We start from the raw sequence: 22658 nt of genomic DNA on the forward strand, positions 1-22658 counted from the left end.
CAAGTTTTATTTATCTTATTAAAAATTTACATAAAATAAATTTTAACCAAAAATAAAAAATTTACATCCTAACCTAGTTAATCCCTCCGCTCCACAATGATGTTCCTATTTAGAATTTTTTTGTAAGACAAATTTGGTCAAAATAAGAACATCATTGTGGAACGGAGGAAGTACATCCGTGTTAATCTCATAGGATTAGGACTTTATAAATAGATACATCTTATTTGCAAATTTTATTTATTAGTCAGACTTTTTTTTTTTTTTAAATGAATACTCGGAGGATGAACGCTGTGATTAAGGTGTTGGCGCTGATATTGGCAGTGATCGTAGCTTATTTTATCATTAATTACTCTGGTACAACTTTCCATCCTATTATTTCTTTACCTTTATGGCTTCATGAGCTCTTTCCCAAAATAATGTCAAGAAAAACCTCAATTCCCAAATTACAACCACTTCTTTACATTTTCCCAATCTACCGTCCACGTAAGCATTGGGTAAAAAAACCGGGTTTTTTTTTTCCGGTCCAGGGAAAACCGCTACTTCAAGTAGCGGTTTCTAAAAACAAAACCGCTACTTCAAGTAGCGGTTTCTAAAAACAAAACCGCTACTTCAAGTAGCGGTTTCTAAAAACAAAACCGCTACTTCAAGTAGCGGTTTTGTACTAAGAAACCGCTACTTGAAGTGGCGGTTTCTTAGAAGAAAACCGCTACTTCAAGTAGCGGTTTTTGTTGTGAATTTTTTTTTTTTCCAAACTTCATTCAAGACACAACAACAACCGCAACAAGCAACAACCACAGCAACTACATTCAACACACAAGTCAACAGTCAACAACAACAACACCAGCCAACAACAACAACCAATTGCAGCCACCAACAACCAACGAAGCACGGACACTCGTAAGTTCAGGCGTGTCCGAGTCGACACGCGTGTCGGACACGGACACGCGTGGGACACGGGGCAAAACGTCTCGGACACTCCAAAAACCGTGTCCGGCTTATTTTTGACGTTTTTGATTTTTGGACACGGGCCGTGTCACCCTTAGACACGGGCCGTTTTGGTATGACACGGGAAATAACCTAAAGTCTCGCTCTCTGCTTTGCCTCTCTGCCTCCCTGCCTATTTCCACTTCTCAATTTCTCATCTTCCTCTCTGCCTCACGCGAAATCAGTCATCACCATTGTCATCACTCAGTCACTGTCGTCGTTGCTCCACCCACCACCCACCACTCCACCGTTCGCATCAACACAGTCAGCTGTCGTCGTTGCTCCACGCTTGGTGTCACTCAGTCACTGTCGTCGCTGCCTCTGCCTCATTCAATTGCCGCAGTTCGTCCTCAGCCACCACCCACCACTCCACCGTTCTCATTGTCGTTGCTGACTTGCTGTCCCAGACTCCCAGGTATGGTTCTCAACGTTTTTTTTTTTTTAAAATTCAATTAATTTTCTGCATTTCAGTTTCATGAATCATGTAATTAGAAATTTAGAAGTTGAAGCTGAAGGGTAATTGGATGTCTCGGACGAAATTTGTGGGTATCAAAGAAATTTTGGTTGAAATTGAAGAAATTTTGTAAGGGATTTTATAGTATAATAATAATAATTGAGTTTTTGGAATCTGGGTTTGGTGACCATGTGCACAAGAATACCTCATACACTTCTTTCTAAATTTGTGAAAAGTTAGATTTTTTAATTTAATTAATTTTATTTAAATGTATCTTCTTTGAGATCAGTGGAATATTGCTTCTGGATTATTTTTTTCATTTGTGTTTATTAAATGTAGCATGTGGATCCTGGGGTTTTGAAGATGCAATGTTCACTGTGTCTTGATTCCTATTGTTCTGGGATTTGTGTAATTATGTTTGCTTTTATACTTGGAGCTTTGATAGCATTTATCTCCTTCATATTTGGTTGATTAAAGAGTGTATTACCAACGTGAATGACGAGGCTTTATAATTGTGTTATTAAGCTTCTTTGATCTGGTTTTATTATATAAGAAAACTTTGATGCTTTGAGAGAAGTTTCTAATTTTAGTTTTGATTAGTGGTTCTATAAGTAGAAAATTCAGTTTCTATGGTTCTTGTTGTTGCTAATTTTGCTGTGATGTGTATAATGTGTTTTGTTGGACTTGTTATGGTTAATCATGACTATCTTCATTGATATAAACTAGTGTATTTGGTTTGATGGTTTCTTGATATGTATGAGACTATGTCCGTACACTTAGTTCATTTACTTGTTTAATTAAAATTGTGTGTTTTGAGGCTAATTATTTAGTGTTTTATTGAATTAGTTGTCAAATTCTCGTTTTTTTAATATATTATATGACTTGTTATACGCCGTACCCGTGTCCCCTATTTCAGGATTGCCGTTTTCCCGTGTCCGTGTCGTGTCCGTGTCCGTATCCGAGTCCGTTTCCGTGCTTCCTAGCCAACAACTGCTTCAGCAGCCAACACAACAAACCACAAAACAGGAACTTCAACGGCAACAGCGACAATAACAACAACAACAGTCACCAACAAAAACAGAAGCCAACAACAACAACAAAATGCAGCATTTGAAAACAATAAAAGACGACAAATTCAACATTTTAACAACAAAGAATTAGGGCACAATCCACTAACCAATAATCCGGCAACAACAACACCAACTCGCAATCAATTTGTGTTCACCGGCGTCGGAGGAGAGCGCCTGACTGGGCGGCGACGGCAATGTGGGTAGTCTTGGCCGGCGACGTAAGAGAAGTGAGGCGTTGAGGCGTTTGAAGATGTGGGTGGCGACGGAGGGGAAAGGTTCTGGTTTCGTTGATGGTCGTTTTTTTGGGAATAATGGTTGCTGTTTTAGAAGAATGAGTTTTAAAAATAACTCTAATAAAACCGCTACTTGAAGTAGCTGTTTTCACTTAATAAACCGCCACTTGAAGTAGCGGTTTTTATTGAGTATACCGCTACTTCAAGTAGCGGTTTTCTTCAATACATCGCTACTTGAAGTAGCGGTTTTGTAAAAAAACTGGTCAAAAAAAATTCCAACTGAACCGGTGACGTGGACGGTAAAGTGGGAATATATAAAAGAGTGGCTGCATTTAGGGAATTACGCGAATTCCTAACCTTGTTTAGGGAAAGCGCTCTGGCTTCATACCTTTTTTTATTTTTTTATTCACAATATCAATTGTATCTAAATTGACAAAGTATGTGTTTTTTTAATTTGACGAAGAATATGTTTTATGATTTAGATTTGTGACGTTATTGATGTTATGTTTATTTCTTTTATTGATTTTTTGGCTTATGAACAAGCTGAAAATAAGTATAAATCTGAGCAAATGTTTTTGTTTTTTCTGTAATACTATATTTATCTGGTATATTTTATGCTTCTTTTTATAAATTTCACTATGGATTCTTATGAGACAAGACAACTCGAGCGTTACTCTACTTCGAGTCGGTCAAATAATCTCAAGTGCTTTCGGTTTAAAAGCTCGCGAGAAACTCAAATGTTTTATATAATATAATTCTAGTTTACTGAAAGTTCGGTTTGCGGTGTAGTTTATAGCCCAAATCGAAATTTAACTACATTAATTCGGTTTTGGAATTTTTCAAACCACACCGGAACATATTACTATTGAAACCGAACCAAACTACACTGTTTTAAATTCGGTTTTTCAAAAGAAAACCAAACCACACCGAAATTTTTCATCCTTTTTTTTTTTGCTCCATCTAATTGGTCATTCACTCCAATGTCGCCCACAGGTTGACATTCTAGGACATAAAAAAACACAAGTTTTATTATTTTTTGGCTTTATATATGTAGGGTAGAAATTAGTATTGGGTTAGGCTATAATTTGCATATGGGCCATAATTTGGTTTGGATTTCGGTTTTTGATTTTTCAAATCTTAAAACCGACACCAAATCATATTAATTCGGTTTTGGGTTTCCTCTAACCGCATCGAACCATATTAAGAAAAAAAAAACCGCACCACATTTCTTATTCGGTTTGGTTTGCGGTTTGATTCGGTATTAAACCGCATTAATTTCACCACTAAGTTACGTGTCAATAGAATAAAAAAATTTGTCTACTAAAATGTAATTTCTAAATTTATAATGAAAAAGTTGAATTACAAAGTAAAAAATGTACTAAGTATTAAAAAGGAGGGAAAAAAAAGTAAGAGTCAGGACTATGTGATGCACTTCTTCAATTTTATCTTGTCCGTCAACATTTTATTTCCTTCCTAAATTGCTGCCAAAGAATGCAAGCTTGTGTTTAATTTGACTGTGTTTCAAATTTTAATTAAGTTGCATAATTGGTAATTTTATTAATTTTGTTTTGGTGTTAAATTGGAGGGTTTTTAATTTTTAATTTTTTTTTATTTTACCTTAAGATTGTATTTAAATAGTACAAGTGTTAAATAATGGAAGAGAAAATAAAGAGAGATAGGAGAGAAATTGGGGAGAGAATAAATCAGTCTATCTTATTCTATAGAGTGGGGGGTATATATACATACAATATAACAAGGGTTTGCTTAGATGATAATAATAAACCCTAGATCTAGAATATTCCGAAATGATAAAAGGAGGATAATGGATATCCACACAATATTTCATAACACTCCCCCTTGGATGTCCATTATTATCGAAGAGTGTGCCTTGTTAAAACCTTATTAGGAAAAACCCTGTGGGATAAAAACCTAATGAAGGAAAAAGAGTACAACATTCTTCGTAATACGCTCGAGATGCCGCCTCATTAAAAACCTTACCAGGAAAACCCAATGTGGGACAACCATGGTCAAGGGAAAAAGAGCGCAGCGCGTATTTTCTCCCCCTGATAAATACATAACTTGAGATCTTCTAGTGCCGCAACAATGAATCCAATATAGTTGGATATCTTCTAATATGTAGTAAAATATCATTCGTTGGTCTTTGATCCTCCTAAACTGAAATTGCATCTTCAAGTTTTCAAGTGAACATGTGAATTGTCTTCATTTCACCATACATGTATTTATCTCTACATCATTCCAAACCTTTGTTTGAATATAGTTACTTAAAATTTAAACTTAGGCGGTTAGGCCTTCTTCTGGAGGTCGTGAATAATAGAAATCGATGATCATTATTTGATAAAACATTTATTAATAATAATTTGATGACAAAACTTGATGTTATTAATGTCGTTCTTCAATCTAATCTGAATTTTAATATAACACATGTAATTAGATACGCTAATCATGGTTCTTCTGGACCATAAGAAAACATTGTCACGGATAATTATTCCATTGATACTCTTTAGACGTTTCATAATTGACACGATAGCTCTCTTGCAAATACAAAAGCAAATCTCACTAACTTTCATATGCTCAAACTTCAAGTTGAGATGTCAATGATGTAGTCATATAAACTTTTCAAGAGTTTGATAATAACTGCAATATTCAAGATATAAAATTTGTAGTGCTATAAATACGTTGCATATAAGTTCTTCAGGAACTTTTCTTACATGATTCATAAATAATATTAGATCAACGTCATATATAATTTCATCATAATTATAAGCTCGTTGGAATATAAATATGTCTTTCTAATTTTCCATCAAAGTTATAAATATGCCTTACTATACTTTGAATGAACATTCACATACACCATAATTATTGTATAAAAACTAATGCATGCAATATGAGATATAGAAAACATGATAACATATTAAACAAAATATACAATGAGTAATGCATCTAACAACTTCTGACATATGCAATAATGAATAATCCATTAACTTATGACTCACACATGTACATGGACATAAGACTCAAAATAAAGAAAGACACTACACAGGGTGGATTTAAAAATCCATATTTCATTGGTCTTCTGGTCCATGATAAACTTTTGATCATTATCATTATGTCGACATCAAAATGGACATATATATTTCAGATCCCTTATTCACTAGTCCATTCTATCATGCATATGCATATTATTTATCGGTTCCCTTGTGTACCGGTATCATAATATTCCTTTAACGTACATTTCGCATGCTATTTTACTATGATATCTGAATATATTTCTTATTGGTACCATCATAACTTCCTTACATCATAGGCCATCTATTGTAATAATTCAGATGTCTATACCACTTTTAGGGTATTTCATACTCTATAGTATTTATATACTATTATGCTATTAGTGTTAACTACACTATTCTGCCATATATCATATCCATTAGAGATATCTTTGTTTTGGAACCGATCATACAACCTACACTTCAGGTGTAGTGATTCAAGTATAACTGCAAGATTTTATCTCAATGTGTACACATAATATGAACAAAAAGTATCTTCAACGCTATGCAACATGAGTTATAACTAAATACAAATCAAATTATACATGTGCAACATATCTTGATAATATATAGACAAAAGTTGGCATATAACTTTTCAAACTACCTTTATAGGGATCATCAATTATATTTTTCGATTTTTTTCAACTTTTGCTAATTCTTCTCCGCCTAAGTTGGTAAAATATCTTATTTATAGGGGCGTCTAATTCTATACCAACGTAGTATACAAATTTGCAATAAAATTCATTTCATGGGAGGATCATAATTAAGAAAATTTATCTCTCAGGAGAATTATATTAAACAAGCTTTTATCTCTTCTAGAGAGCAATTTTAAAGAAAAATAATTTCTTCATTAGCTATACATTTCATAACGCATATGTATTTATTATTAAATTTTTCATAATTTGTTCTCTTCAGGAGATCAATAATTCAATATCAATGGGGAGACATATGTTGTGCAGTTGAATTTCCTTCTTTTCCTATTTCTTATGTGCTGACATACAATAGCTCCAATAAATAGAATTGTTATACAAATATAAACTTGATTGCAATTCTACTAGGTGATGATCTTCTAGATTACTAGAAACCTTGATAGTATGATACTAATTAAATATTCGGAATTTCCACATACAACTTGTATTTGGTGAGCTTCTGGTCTCAACATGTGACAACATATAAGTTATTCTGGTGAACTTCTAGTCACCTATTACTCTTTCGTATGAAATTTTTTTCAAAACGAATATATTATCTCTTAAAATTTTCTTCAACACAAATCATTAAAAATCACAACCCAAATATAGTTCAATCTCAATGTTATGTCTTGCCATTTAAATTCATTTCATATATCTAACATTGAGAGAGTGTCAGCACATTATCAAATGAAATTTCAAGTTTCCATAATAGGTATTTATTGAACCCGGATGGCCTTATTCAATTATCACATCCAATGGTTTATCTAAATTTATATTATGGTTAGTTTTCCAACACTGGTGATCACTTTATGAGACATAATATGATGTGATATTAGAACACCAACATGTGTTTCTTTATATAATTGGCAAGACAATCAACTAATACTTGATCTAAGATTTTATACTCTGCTGGAGCTTTGACTATAATCTTGATACATGCTAAGCTTGTTGGATAATTTTGTACTCTTCTAGAGTACTCTATATAATCATGGTACATATCCATTTTACTAAATATAATCTCTTATAAAGATCTATCAAAATGCATTACTTCCTCAAATTTGCTATTGTTAATTATTGCTCTTTTCCTGATTCAAGATTCTTATATTTTATTTTGGAACCTATTGAAATACAACACTTCAGGCGTGCTTTAGGTTCATTAGAAATTGATGTTTGCTGTCCTTCTGGGACATTAGTTTTGATTAGAACATTTACATTTGGTATATAGCTAATGACATCTATTCATATCCATCTTCAGGATGGTATCATTTTGAAATATGTTAATTAACATGTGGCCACTTTTATTAAATAAAACGTTAATATTTAAGTTAATGTATGTACCACACTGACCATCAATATTTTTTTTTATTATTTATGTGCAAGGATTACATAAAATAATGAAATAATTAATATCTCCCCCTAATCCTTGCATATGGGGGTATGGAAGCAATCCAACAACCTTTAAAATCTCTACACCTTTTAAGCCATAAATTCTATTGGCAATGTCATGTATCAAGTAACGTGTTCCTTTTAGCAATAACATGCTTAGATAATTGTATCCTTACCATCAATCAATCTCACATTCACTTTAGGGAATTGAATGAGTATATTTAGGTTTGAATTAATCAACCATTTTAACCTATATTTTTATTACTTTGTGGTAGTTTATACAAGCCAATCATATGCCTCACATGCTCTTTTCCTTCCCCTGTTACATTACTAGGGTGTGATAAAAGATATACATATTTGTGTGATAGCTTTCCTTATGCATTTAGGTCTAGTTATGCAACTCTATAGTTTAATATCATATATAATATCGAACTAATGAGAAAGAGCCATCACAAAGGACTATATGAGCACTTAGATATTGATCATCAAAGATAAAACCAAACATATAAACAATACATAACAAAAGATCTATCAAATAGATATAATGAAGATAGCATACTCTTTTTCTATCATAAATCATTACGGCATCTTGAAAAAGTTGTTACTTATTCAATAAAGAATAAGGTTAGTTACATGTACAAAAGGAAGGCTTGCAAAAATAAAAACTCATAACAAGATTAGTAATACACAATTAAACATAATTATTGACATTTTTCGTCTGTTTGCTTTAGTTTAATGCGAGTCATATAAGCAAAATTAGAAGGGTCAAATTGAAGGCATGCATTAATCAATTAATAAGATCACTGGACTATATATAAAACTGAGCCATGCATTGTCAACTTCTTATATATTATTTCCACAAACTAAATTGATCCTACTTCACAAATACACATTACATAACAAATAATTGCATGGACACAAGAAATAAGGGATTGATCCTACACTGGGTGAGTAAATTCATGATATATAAAACAATCTTGATTATTAATGACTACCCTACATGATATTTTATATATATATATACACTAACATAGTTGTATTTTGCAATAATAAAAATAACCCTATGCAATGTATTCCAAGACCGTTTGATATATATGATGTTAAGGTTGGCCAAAATTTCTATAGAACTTCATATGCATACATACATACTTACATAAATACAACATAATTAATCTTGGTGTAGCCATTAGTTATTCTCAAAATTACTAGTTTTTCCATTTTTCATCGATGTGCAAATATCATGGATTTATAGTCATAAATACAATAATACAGATACACATATGACTAGTATTAGGTATCATGCAATTTCATTCCTCAATAAAACCAATAAAGATTAGCAATTAAAATTGTAGATGAACATAGTATAAGAGTAGAATTGAATTATTCTATTAATAATTATGTGGCCTTAAATAGGCTTATAAGAGTATAACGAAACCTAAGGAAGAATAACAAACTCTAAAGGTGATTTACGAAGTCAGTGCTAGATATTAGAGATATATACAAGCTATATCTATCTATATCTATCTATATGTAGCTACCCAACAAACCAAGAAAATAGGAAGTCTAATCACTTGACTAGTTAAGCAATTAGCTTTATGTTTATCATCAATCAATACATAGTAAAAAAATAGATAGTTGGTCAATATTAAGGATGCAAATTAGAATTGATTTCCTAGTCATTATCTTGGGCTTAGGGTTGAACTAATGTGTAGGAGTATTGCCTCACATAAAAAGAAGCCTTTACTTAATCTTAACAATATAATTCTATAATATTTTTGCATAACAAGCTAAATATAGAGTACAATTCACTTTAGCAATTCTTATCTCTAATAAACAAGAGGCTTAATAGAGGTTAAATCAAAATATATGAGAATTAACTACTTTACATTTTCGAAGTAATAAAAAAAAAACAGAGTCACTAAATCCTTGTACAATATATCAACCATCATCTAATAAAGCTTATATAGTGGTTTATTATAAAAGAGTATCAATGATAACTAGTAATCATTAACAACAGTATACTAATTTCCTTAATAGAGGTTAAATCAAAATATATGAGAATTAACTACTCTAGTCATATATAATTAATATAATTAATCTCAATACGTTGAGAATAAGAATCAATTAATACAATAGAAATATTTAGGTATAATAATCATGAAATTATATGTACAACAAGCTATTTAGTCAATTCAATAAAACAATAGATTATGCATTAGTCATGGTTTGTCAGTAGCAAATTGGCATATCAACAAGCAAATTAAGGACTTACATGGTTACACCCCTATATTTACTCTCGGTGAGGTTGATATCTAACCCTGATAATAATTGATTAATTATCTTATTTCTTCACTTTTCAAGCAGTAGCAATTAATCACGTCTCCAAAGATTGATCTTGTAAATTTTCCTATTGGTTAGAGAATGGTGCTGATAACGTGTTACATATGGAAGAGAAAATAAAGAGAGATTAGAGAGAAATTGGGAAGAGAATATATTAGTCTACCTTATTCCATAGAGTGGGGGATATATATACATACAATATAACAAGGGTTTGCTTAGATAATAATAATAAACCCTAAATCTAGAATATTCCAAAATGATAAAAGGAAGATAATGGATATCCACACAATATTTCATAAGAACAAGCTATAAGTATTATGCAATTTGGTTTCAAAAAAAAAAAAATAGTATTATGTAATTTTATTTCAAAAATTTGTTAATTTAATTAATTTCTATATTTTACGTTGCAGACACCATGGAACCAATTTTTCGAATTGATATGAGGCTAAAGGACTTTCCTACCACCTCAGATTCATCCTTAATTAAGGACGACAGTCAAAGCACCTCGGATAATAATGAGCCTTTAACAAATGATACACGTTATCTCGTACCTTATTTAATGTACTGTCACTACAAGCATACAATCGCCAATGTCACTGACTATGAGAAGTGGGAGATTCGTATAAACAGGAACTTGTTATACATTTTATACATTTTAATTGCATTGACGATTGTGAACACTTTTTTACAAGACTTTGCTATTCCTTACTACCGTAGAAAGTATTGTACGAGTAAATGAATGATTATTACCTACCTAGGTGGGAAAAACTTTAAAATAGTACGTTTATAATTGTTTACCAGGAAATTTTTAGTTTATGGTGTGTGTTTAATTTTTTTTTTCAATTAAATTGAATTTTATGTCAGTTTTAAAATACCGTTCACCTTGTAGCTAGATCACTAGATGGAATATCATAGGTAACTCTGAAATTCTAAATTAGTTTGTATGAATTTTTCCCCTTAAGTATCCTTAGTTTGGCAGACTTTGATTTCCAATAATAATTGTATCACATTTTTTCAAAGTTTATGTTAAATTAATCTCAAGATCTAAAAGTATTTTCACTATATTTCTCATTAATCACAATATCGGCCAGATTACATATATGTAGGGAGATAGGAATATAAAACCTAATATTCCTAAATATCCTAACTTCCTAATATATCACAATATACAATATCTATCATATCACAAAATATATCCCAACACCCCCCCTCAAGTTGGAGCATACAGATCTCGGAGATGCCCAACTTGCGAAGAAGATACTCAAACTTAGCTTTCCCCAAAGCTTTGGTGAAAATATCTGCCAACTGCACTGTCGTAGACACATACAAAGGTGAAATAGTCCCATCACAATTGCATCTCGCACAAAATGACAGTCTGCTTCAATATGCTTCGTCCGTTCATCTGGATTCTGCGCATTGTATAATGCCGATTGACTATCATAATATAGGTGCATGCCACGCTCATGTCGCACACCTAAGTCTCCCAAAAGCTGCTTTATCCACTTCAACTCACAAGTCACTGCTGCCATCGAATGATATTCTACTTTTGTCTTGCTTTTTGACACCGCGTGTTGCTTTTTGGTCTTCCATGACATAGTAGATAGACCAAGTAACACAAGCCAACTAGTCAAGGATCGTCGAGTTAATGGACAACTTGCCTAATCTGAATCACACCAACCTTCCAACTATAAAGCACTGTCAGACCTCAACAGAATACCCTGACCTGGATTTTTCTTCAAATATCTCACATCCCACAGAGCTGCATTCCAATGTTCTACTCTAGGATTTTAATTTGCATAAATTGTGATAAGATGTGTACAGAATATGCCAAATCTAGTCTAGTCACAGATACATATATCAAACAACCCACAAGTCTGCGATATTTCTCAACATCATGCAACAATTCAACATTCGCCAGAGCCAACCTGTGGTTTTGCTCCATGGGAAACTCTGTAGGTTTAACATCTAATAAACCCGACTTTGCAATAATGTCCATAACATACTTTCTTTGAAAAAACAAAAAATCCCTTTTTATTTGGGGCTACCTCTAGCCCCAAAAAATATTTTAAAACTCCCAAGTCTTTCATTTTGAAACATTTTCCCAAGTATGGTTTAATAGTAATCATAGCAGAATCATGATTCCCTACAAGAATTAAATCATCAACATATACTAACACATTCAACTGCAAATTCCCTTTTGTTAAATTAAATAATGAATAATCAGAGTATGACTGTTTAAAGCCATAATTTTTCAAAGCTATAGCCAATTTCGCAAACCAGCAACGAGGAGCTTGTTTCAAACCGTACAACGATTTTCTCATCCTGCAAACTTTATCAGAGTTATTATTTTCAAAATCAAGAGGAATTTTCATATATAACTTTTTCTCCAAATCACCATGAAGAAAATCATTGTGTACGTCCATTTGATGAACCTTCCAATTTTTCACAGCAGCGACAACTAGGAAAGTCCTAACTGTTGTCATTTTTGCCACGGGTGCAAATGTCTCATTGTAGTCTAGACCTTCGACCTGATGATGGCCAAATATGACTAACCTTGCCTTCAATCTCTGCTAGTTTCCATGTTCATGATATTTTTCTTTGTATACCCATTTACTCCCGAGAGCTTTCTTTCCAGGTGGCAATTTTTCTAACGTCCAAGTTCCTTGCTCCTCTAGTGCATGTATTTCGTCGGCCATGGCTTTTCTCCACCCCTCATGCTTCATCACTTCTTTGAAATTTTTCGGCTCATTTCCTCCTGTAATTGCAGCAATATATTTTCTATGTTTCATAGAAAAATGATCTATACTAACAAAGTGTGTTACAGGATAAGTAATACCTGAGGGAATTGATGTCACGGGTGAACTCTGAGATGGAGTTGTAGATGGACTTTTATTCCGTATGGTGTGAGTCACATAGTCACGAAGCTTGGTCGATAGGATCTTTGGTCTCATGCCTCTTCCCAAGGCTTGTTCAGATTCTTGTTGCTCATTTGTTACAATATTACTCCCCCCTTGTTGCTCATTCATCACATTATTACTCCCCCCTTGTTGCATACCTTGCTGCACATTTTTATCACCATGTTGGTCATGTAATAGGTGCGAATCTGAGGTCACACGCTGCTGTCCAGCTCTTTGCTGCGAGCTGGCAGTCACATCTCTAACACCAGCAGCCAGTGGAGACCCAACGAGCTGGTCAGAGGCACCAGCAATCTCCTCCGCGGCCTAGCAGCGGGAAACACCTTCCCCCCCCTCGCGGCCTACTCGCAGACTGTATATATTGCTGCCTGCTGTTCTTCATCTCCCATAGCAGATACGTCACCACTCATATCATCCCCATCCTCTGCAACACTCCACTCATCATCACTCACACCTTCGTTCAAGGTTATCGCAGGTCTAGGCGCCGAAGTGACCTCAATGCTTGGCGAAATAAATAGGAATTCATGCTCATGAAACACGACATCCTGAGAGACAAAAAACTCCTTGGTCTCCAAATCATAAACTCTCCATCCCTTCTTCCCAAAGGGATATCCCAAAAATACACACTTTCGGCTCCTACTAGCAAACTTGACCCTTACTCCATTGATTGTGAGCATAGCACAAGCAACCAAACACTCGAATGTACTCATACATAGGTTGTTTCCCAAACAAAATCTCAAATGGTGTTTTATAATCAAGCAATCTAGAAGGGGTTCTATTAATTAAATGACAAGCCGCTTGGACACACTCCCCCCAAAATTTGAGAGGCAAATGAGCTTGAAACCGCAATGCCCTTGCTACATTTAAAATATGTTGATGTTTACGCTCAACTCGCCCATTTTGTTGTGACGTCCCCACACAAGAAGTCTCAAATGGCATTCCATTAGCAAAAAAATAGTCTCTCAAGGAATTAAATTCCGTGCCATTATCACTATGCACCACATTAATTTCTTGACCAAATTGACTTTTAAATAAAACAACAAAATGAAGAAACATAATTTCTACTTATGTTTTATTATGAATCAAATACGTCCACATACCTCTTGAGAAATCATCTACAATGGTTAAGAAATAGTAAGAGCCACACAACGATGTAGTCTTGTAAGGCCCCCATAAATGTACATGAGCAAGTTCAAACACACGGCTGGCTTATTGTTTCTAATTGGAAAACTACTTCTATGTTGTTTTACCTTAGGGCATACATCACAAGATTTATTTTTGACAATAAAACTAGAATTGCTCACAACTGGAAGATGTTGTAAAACTTTTGTTGAAGGGTGTCCCATCCGTTGATGCCACAACTCTGTCGAATGATAGATTCCCATCTATCTTCAAAATTTTCATTGCAGGAACACCACGGAAATAATAAAGTCCATCCACTCGTTAACCCGGTCCAATCACCTTCCTCGTTGGTAGGTCCTATATAACACAAAATTTGTTAGTAAATTGCATAACACAATTTGATTCATCACTTAATTGAGTCGCTGAAATTAAGTTGCAATTCAATTGCGGAACATAGAGGACATTTTTAATCATCAATCCTCCTTCCAAAATCACCAAGCCAATTTTGTTTGCATTCGCATATTTTCCATCCGGTAATCCCACCGGACAATTTTGAACATTTGAGACATTCATCAACAAAGACAGTTCACAAGTGACATGATGTGATGCCCCGGTATCGATAATCAAACCCGAGACATGCTTACCGGGAGGCTTATATTTAAGAGCATTCAAATGAGTTAACAATTGTTGAATTTGATCCGAAGAAAGCCCCACAAGGGCCGCCCCATCCCTCGCTGAAAGAGCAGTGCTGGTGCTCGAACTCTGGACACGCACAGGGGTAGATCCCCTGCCTTGACCCTTTTCACGTCCACTCCACTCTGGAAATCCTGGACGCTGAAAACAAGTGGCCTTATCATGACCTTGACGGTGGCAGTGAGTACAATATAATACGCTAGCCATCACAATTATCCTGCAAAACTAGAGAAAAATTCCCACAATTTCTCAGAATATAATTCCCCCACAGAAATAATTAATGTATAATTGATTTCCACAATTTCTCACAATTAAAAACTGTTGTCACAAAAAAAAAGAAAAAAAAAACCTCACTGTTTATCAAAAATGCTCACAATTCCTCACAAATGTATGCGTGAGAACTCAAATTCCCACAATTGTCAATATTCTCAAATATGATTTTTTAATCTCGCAATTTCTCACAAATATTTACGTAAAAGATGAACTTAATCATGTAAAAAATTTGGATCTCAACCTAAGCTCTTGATACCATGTTAAATTAATCTCAAGATCTCAAAGTATTTTTTACTGTATTTCTCATTAATCACAGTATCGACCACATTACATATATATAGGGGGATAGGAATATAAAGCCTAATATTCCTAAATATCCTAACTTCCTAATGTATCACAATATACAACATTTATTATATCACAAAATATATCCCAATAGTTTAAAATTCATAATTAGCAACTAATTGAATGAAAATTTCATTATACACATACCCGGGTGTACAAATCACTAATTAGACTTTACTCCGTATAAAAGTCATTATTGGTTTATATTATATTCTCTTTGATGTTAGTTTTGAAGGAAAGATAGTAAGTTGTATTATTAAATCAAGTTAAGTCCAAATCCACCAAAGCAATGATACTTTGGGGGGAATGAACCTAAACGAACCAATTCAGAGTTTTCACTGGTGTCCCACCTCAAACTTACAATCAGAAAACAACATACTATCCTTCCTAATGTCCTCATAAACCTGACTTGTTTCCCACTCTTACAATGTGCATCTGTTATTATCTTTAAGTAGCCCTCAGGGGGTTTTTTCCACCTAGACACACACGTCTGTCGAGCATTAGCATTAGAGGTCAGCAACACTTTACTCGCATACTCATTATAATCATGAACAAGCCTTGAGTAACCCGCTGCCAGCATTACCGAATTTGGAGTATCACCGTCAAACAACATCAGGTTCCTCCCCCTCCATGCTGCCCACATCTACGTTGTCATAGAGCTAACAACCCCTGCATCAAATTTTCTACACAACCATAACCAAAGCTCTGAGAAGTTGGTATGTGGAGCCTCCATTATTAGAAAGTGGTATTGCCAATACTGCAGCCCCCACTTGTTGAGAGAACACACTTCCCACCGTATCCTCACTCCATTCTCATCCATCTATAGATAAGAGATCCAAGAAAATCTCTGTTCCTCATTGTGAGAAACATAAGCGTTTCTCATAATGGCATTTCTGAAATTAAAGTGATGTTTTTTACTTCCTGGGATATTGAGTCGGATTCGCCCATGTGTCAATTTGCTGAGTGGTGCTGAGTGGGGACATCCTTGTGTCAATCTGTTTAACGGATGGCGTTACATTGTTGAGGTTTGGCAGGAAAATATTCACACATCTTCACACATCACATCTTCACTCCATCTTCACACATCTTCGAGTTGAACACTTTCCAGACCTAATTTCCAGACCCAGTTGAATTAACAGGTAGTTTTCTGTTCTCTTTCTTCGTCGCTTCTTCTAGTCGTGAGTTTTGTTCTGTTCAAGGGACCCAATTTCCAGACCTAGTTGAAAAAATGCACATCTTCGAATTAGCAGGTAGTTTTCTGTTCTCTTTCTTCGCCGCTTCTTCCAGTCGTGAGTTTTGTTCTGTTCTAGGGTTTTGATGCTACAACATTTCATGAAATTGAATTCATAATTGCGACCGAAATCAGAATAATTTTGAAAGTAATGGTATTATGAGGTTGAATGCCTCTGTTAAACTGGGTGGTTTGAGGTTGCTGGAAAATGGCCGAATAATTTTGTTGAAAATGCAATTTATACTTTTTGATAATGTGTTGTGTTCGTATGCTGTGAAACAAACCCCTCTATTGATTTGTGTTAATTTTTGAAAATTGGTTGTATTATTTTGTTGGTTGTTCAATTGGTTGGTTGGTTGTATTTCTGGTGTTGGGTTGAATTTGTGCTGTGAAAACGTGTTGGTTGGTTGATTAACTGGTTTAATTTGTATTGTAATTATTTTGGTGTTCTGTATTAATTTGTATTGTAATTATGTTGGTGTTCTGTATTTGAAGGGTGAATTGTTTTTGACGGAGAAGACTGATATTATGGAAATGGAAACTGAAGGCGCTATTAGGGGCAGTGAGGTTGGTGTTGGTGATTGTGGCAGTGTCGTTAAGTTTAGGAGTAACGTTGATATGGAGGAGGAGGAGGGCAATGATATGGAGGGTATAAAAGACATAGTTGTTGCAGGTAGTTGTGCTGATGGTGTTGGTGTAGTTGGTGTAGGTGCAGTTGACATGAATGTTAGGTACTTATCCCTCGTGAAAACAATTCATACGACTCACACTGTGGTTGGTAGCAACGAAATGCGTGTAATTGTTGAGGAGTCTAAGGAAGGGATGGTTTTCCGGTCTTGGGAAGAGGTTGAAGCCTGCAATAAGGAGTAAGCTGAGAAGATGGGGTTTGGAGTGTCAAGGGTTCAGACGGCGGACAAACAAAGAATTGCAAACACGTGGAAGTGTGAGTGTTGGGGTAAACCAGACATGAGGGCTAGGAGGGAAGCGAAGAAGAGGGCAAAGGCAATGGGTGTTGGAGGTTCAGGTGGTTTAGTTGATGGGGTGGTATGTGAGGATGAGTTAAGTCGTAGGAGGAGGACTTCGAAAAAGTGTAAATGTGAGGCCCGTGTTTATGCTAAAGTTAATGAAGATGGAATGTGGGTGTTGAAGACCGTGCACTTAGAGCATAATCACAAGATTGATCCGGAAAATTCTAAGCTTGTGAAGGAGTATCGCATGAAGCAAATGACCTCAAAAGTGAAGAAGAAGTTGATGGATTTATATGAGCAAGGTGTACCAATTTCTCAAATACACGGTTGTATGGCGACCGAACGAAACGGTAACATGGCTCTCATCGTCAAAGATTTACAACATGAGGTGTACAAGGCTAGGCGGTTGAAGATGGTTGGAGGGGACTCGGTGGCAATGATGGAGTACTTTGAAAAAATGCAATCCGGCAACCAAAATTTTTTCCATGCTCAACGTTTGGATGAAGAAGGGAGGCTCAAGGATGTGTTGTGAGTGGATGCAAGAAGTAGGGTAGCTTATTAGGACTTTGGTGATGCGGTTTCCTTCGACGTAACATACCTAACAAATGAGTATGAGCTCCCATTTACGAACTTTGTTGGTGTGAACCACCATGGGCAATCGTTGTTGTTGGGATGTGCTCTTGTTTCACATGAAGACTACGATATGTTTGCGTGGATATTTCGACAGTGGCTAGCTTGCATGAACAACCGAGCTCCTAAAGCCATTTTGATCGACCAAGAGGCAGCTATGTGGAGGCCCCTAGCTGAAATCATGCCAAACACGGTGCATCGTTGGTGCATGCATATGACATATCATGAGCAAGATCCCTGAGAAACTTGGCAAGTGTGCACCGTATGTTGTGATATTCCTCCTGCCTTATAAATTTAAATTTGCTATGTTGAATACAAATCTGCACAAGGGGGGCACGGGGGGTTGAATAGGAGAGGATGACAACTTTTCGCAAATCTCAAGGTCTTGAAATTAGTTTCATAGGTAGAATAAACTGATTCACTTATTAAAAACGAGACTTTGAAATTCAAGTCAAAGCTGATAGACAGACTTTAACTTTTCAACATATTGTGAAATTGCGAGTTAAACTGCTGTTCTGCTGTTATGTACTCTAACCTTGCTCATTTTTGTCTAGTTACCAAGATTTCATCAACCCCCTCAAAGAGATGGTGTATGAGAGCTTTGACCCCGAGGAGTTCCATACCCGATGGGCAGAGTTTATAACTGAGTATAAGTTGGAGGACAATGAATGGCTACAGAGCCTACACAAAGAGAGTCGTATGTGGGTGCCTGCTTACATGAAAGAGATTTTTTAGGCTGGTATAATGACCACACAAAGGGTGCAGAGCATCAATCGGTTTTTCAATGGCTATGTTAACCGCAAAACAAAACTACATGAGTTTCCTCAAAAGTATTGCATGGCCTTGGATCAACGCGTTCGAGATTAAGTGAGTGCAGATGAGCGTTGCTCGAAGTACCTTAGGAGGTTGGTTAGTGGATTTAAAGTGGAAAAAATATTTCAAAAGTTATACACGAACAACAAGTTTCAAGAAGTTCAAAAGGAGTGTACGAGAATGATGTATTGCAATGTCCGAGGAGAGAAGGTTTTGTCTGAAAAGCTTATTCAGTATTCGGTGGTCGATCGTGTATGGATAGTATCTCCCAGTGCTAGTGAGGATGTCATTACAGATAGGCGAAGAACCTACAATGTTACTTTCTTTCCAATGACAAATGAGGTGCAATGTGACTATAGGAAGTTTGAGACAAGTGGCATACTTTGCAAACACTATATTAGGATTCTCGATGAAATATTGGTTGAAGATCTGCCAGAGAAGTACATTGTAGCCCGTTGGCGGAAGGACATACCCCGGAAGCACACTAGGGTGAAGGTGGCCTACCATGATCCGGGCGACACGGTCATTGTGAAGAGATTCAACAAAATGATGGGAAAATTCGAGCCCTTATGTGAAACCGTCATCACGGTGGATGATCAAACGATCCATATGGTAATTGAAACACTGTCGAAGCTTCAATTAGAAGTTAATGACTGTAGGGACAAGAAGAGTCAGGAGAATGTTCTTGTAGTTAGTACACTGTCATCAGCAGGTGGAGATAGAACGATTTCCTCGGTTAGGAATCCTGCTCCTACTGCTCCTACAGAGCCCGGAGACCCCTGTCCAGCTGCCATGGACCCTGTTATCAAAGACCCTTTAATTAAGAAAAAGAAAAGGGGTAGGCCTAAGGGTTCAAGGCACAAAACGTTAGCTGAAACTGGCTACAAGAAAACCAACAAGAATAAGAAGCCTAGTCCTGTTAAGATTTATGCTTTGTTCTTTGTTCAATATTAAAGGCTCTGACTGCTTATCCTTTTATTATTTTATTCACTCTCTGAGTGCTGTTATATCTATATCATATAGGATGCAGGAGATGGTGTTGGTGTTGAGGAGGATGCAGGAAATGGTGTCGAGGAGGATGCAGGAAATGGTGTTGAGGAGGATTCAGGAAATGGTGTTGAGGAGGATGCAGGAAAAGGCAGGAATGGCATAACCAGGTAAGACAAAGAGGAAGGGAATTCCAATCAAGGGGAAGGCAAATACGTCTTCTCGGAAGCTACCTGTAAGTATGAATACCAAATTTATGTCATTATACTTCAGTGATTATTTATATCGCATTTAACTAATGGCCGATGAGTGACCATTTAAGTTTGCTGCACATCGCACCTCACAGGTGAAGCAGAAACGTCTTGATGAACTAATGGCCAATGAGTGACCATTTAAGTTTGCTGCAGCAAAGGTACTATCATTTACTTGAATATTAGTGTGATTGGTGATTCCATATTAGTTACTGCCTTTAAATTAATATATTCTGAATACAGACTCTGAGCATAGAAGAAACAGATATAGCTTGTTGTTACGGGAGCATATGAAGACCGGTTATTGTGTGAGCCTATTGTTTGGTTTGTATTGAACTTATCTGTTTGGAAAAACAGACAGATATTGTTTGAGTATGACAACTTTCCGCAAATACAAATCTCAAGATCTTGAGATCAGTTTCAAGGCAAAAGATTGAATAAACTGATTCAATTCAAAGCTTTGAAATTCAACTTAAAGCTTGTAAAACTAGTGAGTTAAACTGAAATGTGATTATAAGCATTTGAAACATGTGAAACAAAATCAACAATGTGATGTTCAAAGAAAGTTTATTGATGGGTTAGAGTATGACAAAATTTGCAAACATGTAAAAACAAAAGCATAACATTTGAAAACATGTAAAAACAAAAGCATAATAAGAATAATCAAGATGTTCAAAATAAGTGGCTCCATTACAAAGTGGCTTTAAAGTTTATCCCAATGACATGGTAGTGACAAACCCCAAAAGATGATCAGTGATTTGTCGCACACCAAAACCTACCATGACATTGTGATCCTAACATAAGCAACTAAAATTCAGAATAAACTTAGAAAAAAGCTTTACATTAGTAGCTTCTCACAACACAAACCAACAAGTTGCACCCCCCCTCCCAGGACAACCTAATGCTCCTTGAAGAGTAATGGGAACCCATCAAAGTAAGCAGTCATATCCTTGTTGAGCCAAGCATGAAGATCCCGGCTGTTGTTGTAGATGAGATCATTGAGTACCCACTCATTGACGGAGGCCATGGGCCCATGAAAGGGTTGGAGGTTGGCTAAGTGACGAGTGCGCCACCACAGCCTCCACTTTAACATTCCCTCGACTCAGCCAGTCGACCTTGGAGAAGATGTGGATGCAAAAGAGGTCAGGGTTGCTGAAGTGAAAGGAATGGTGTCCTTCCAACAAGTGTATTCTTCCGATAGAGGGTTCAGAATTATTACAGAGCTAATTCTTCAGTAAGATCAAGTGATCGGAATGCCTAGGTGGAGGCCGCTTCCGATCAGTAATATCGAGGTACAATTGATATTACAGCTTAATCTTAACTCAACCCTTCGGGTCGAACCCAATCGAATCACCGATCCGAGACGACAAATTAATCCGAAAGGATTTAAGGAGTCGACAGAGTTTTACAAATACAGACGTCGGATATCGAGCCTAGGGCGTCGAGGCTGAGCGTCGCAAAATCACAAGCGACAAGTACGAGCGTAGCCATAGCACCACAATGGTCTAACCATGTGGATGCTAGGCTAGTTCGAGCTAGCATGCACCTAGCGTGGCTAGGCGCAAGCCTAAGCACACTAGGTTTGCTAGGCGCACCATCGCAGCCTAGGCGCACCATCGCTGGCCTATCGCAAGCACTAGGCGCATCAGGAGCACCTGGCAGCCTATCGCAAACAATAGGCGCACCAGGCAGCCCATCGCAGCATTCGTGCTGGCTTGTGTGCTAGCCTTTGCATGGCTGCACCAAGCAGCGCACCATGCGTGTGCGAGGGCCTGGGCGCCAGCACATTGCTAGGCCACGCACAGCAGCCCAGGATCGCTACGCACCAAGGGTGCTAGGGGATGCGTGGGTGTGCGTGAGATGCTAGTGCATGTGCATGTGTGAGAGGTGCTGCGAGGCTGATGCGTATGGTGCGAGGCAAGGGGGCCAGCATGCAAGGCTCGCTAGCAGCACGCATGCTGGCTATGCGAGCATGTACGAGAGGTGCAGCGGGGATGCGTGTGGTGCGTGGGATGCTGGGGCTAGCGCCAGCACAATGTGCTAGCAGCGCCAGGCGCTAGCACAAAGCACCAGCACCAGCACAGCCCAGCACCAGCGTGCACTAGCTAGCTAGGATCCTGGGCAGCAAGGCAGTGCTAGTTGGAAGCACTAGCTGGCACGCTAGCTGGCAGTCAGCTAGCCCTCCTTGACCCGGTTTTTTGCATGCATG

Source organism: Chenopodium quinoa, unplaced genomic scaffold (assembly GCF_001683475.1).
Source record: "Chenopodium quinoa cultivar QQ74 unplaced genomic scaffold, ASM168347v1, whole genome shotgun sequence".
Classification (NCBI taxonomy): domain Eukaryota; kingdom Viridiplantae; phylum Streptophyta; class Magnoliopsida; order Caryophyllales; family Amaranthaceae; genus Chenopodium; species Chenopodium quinoa.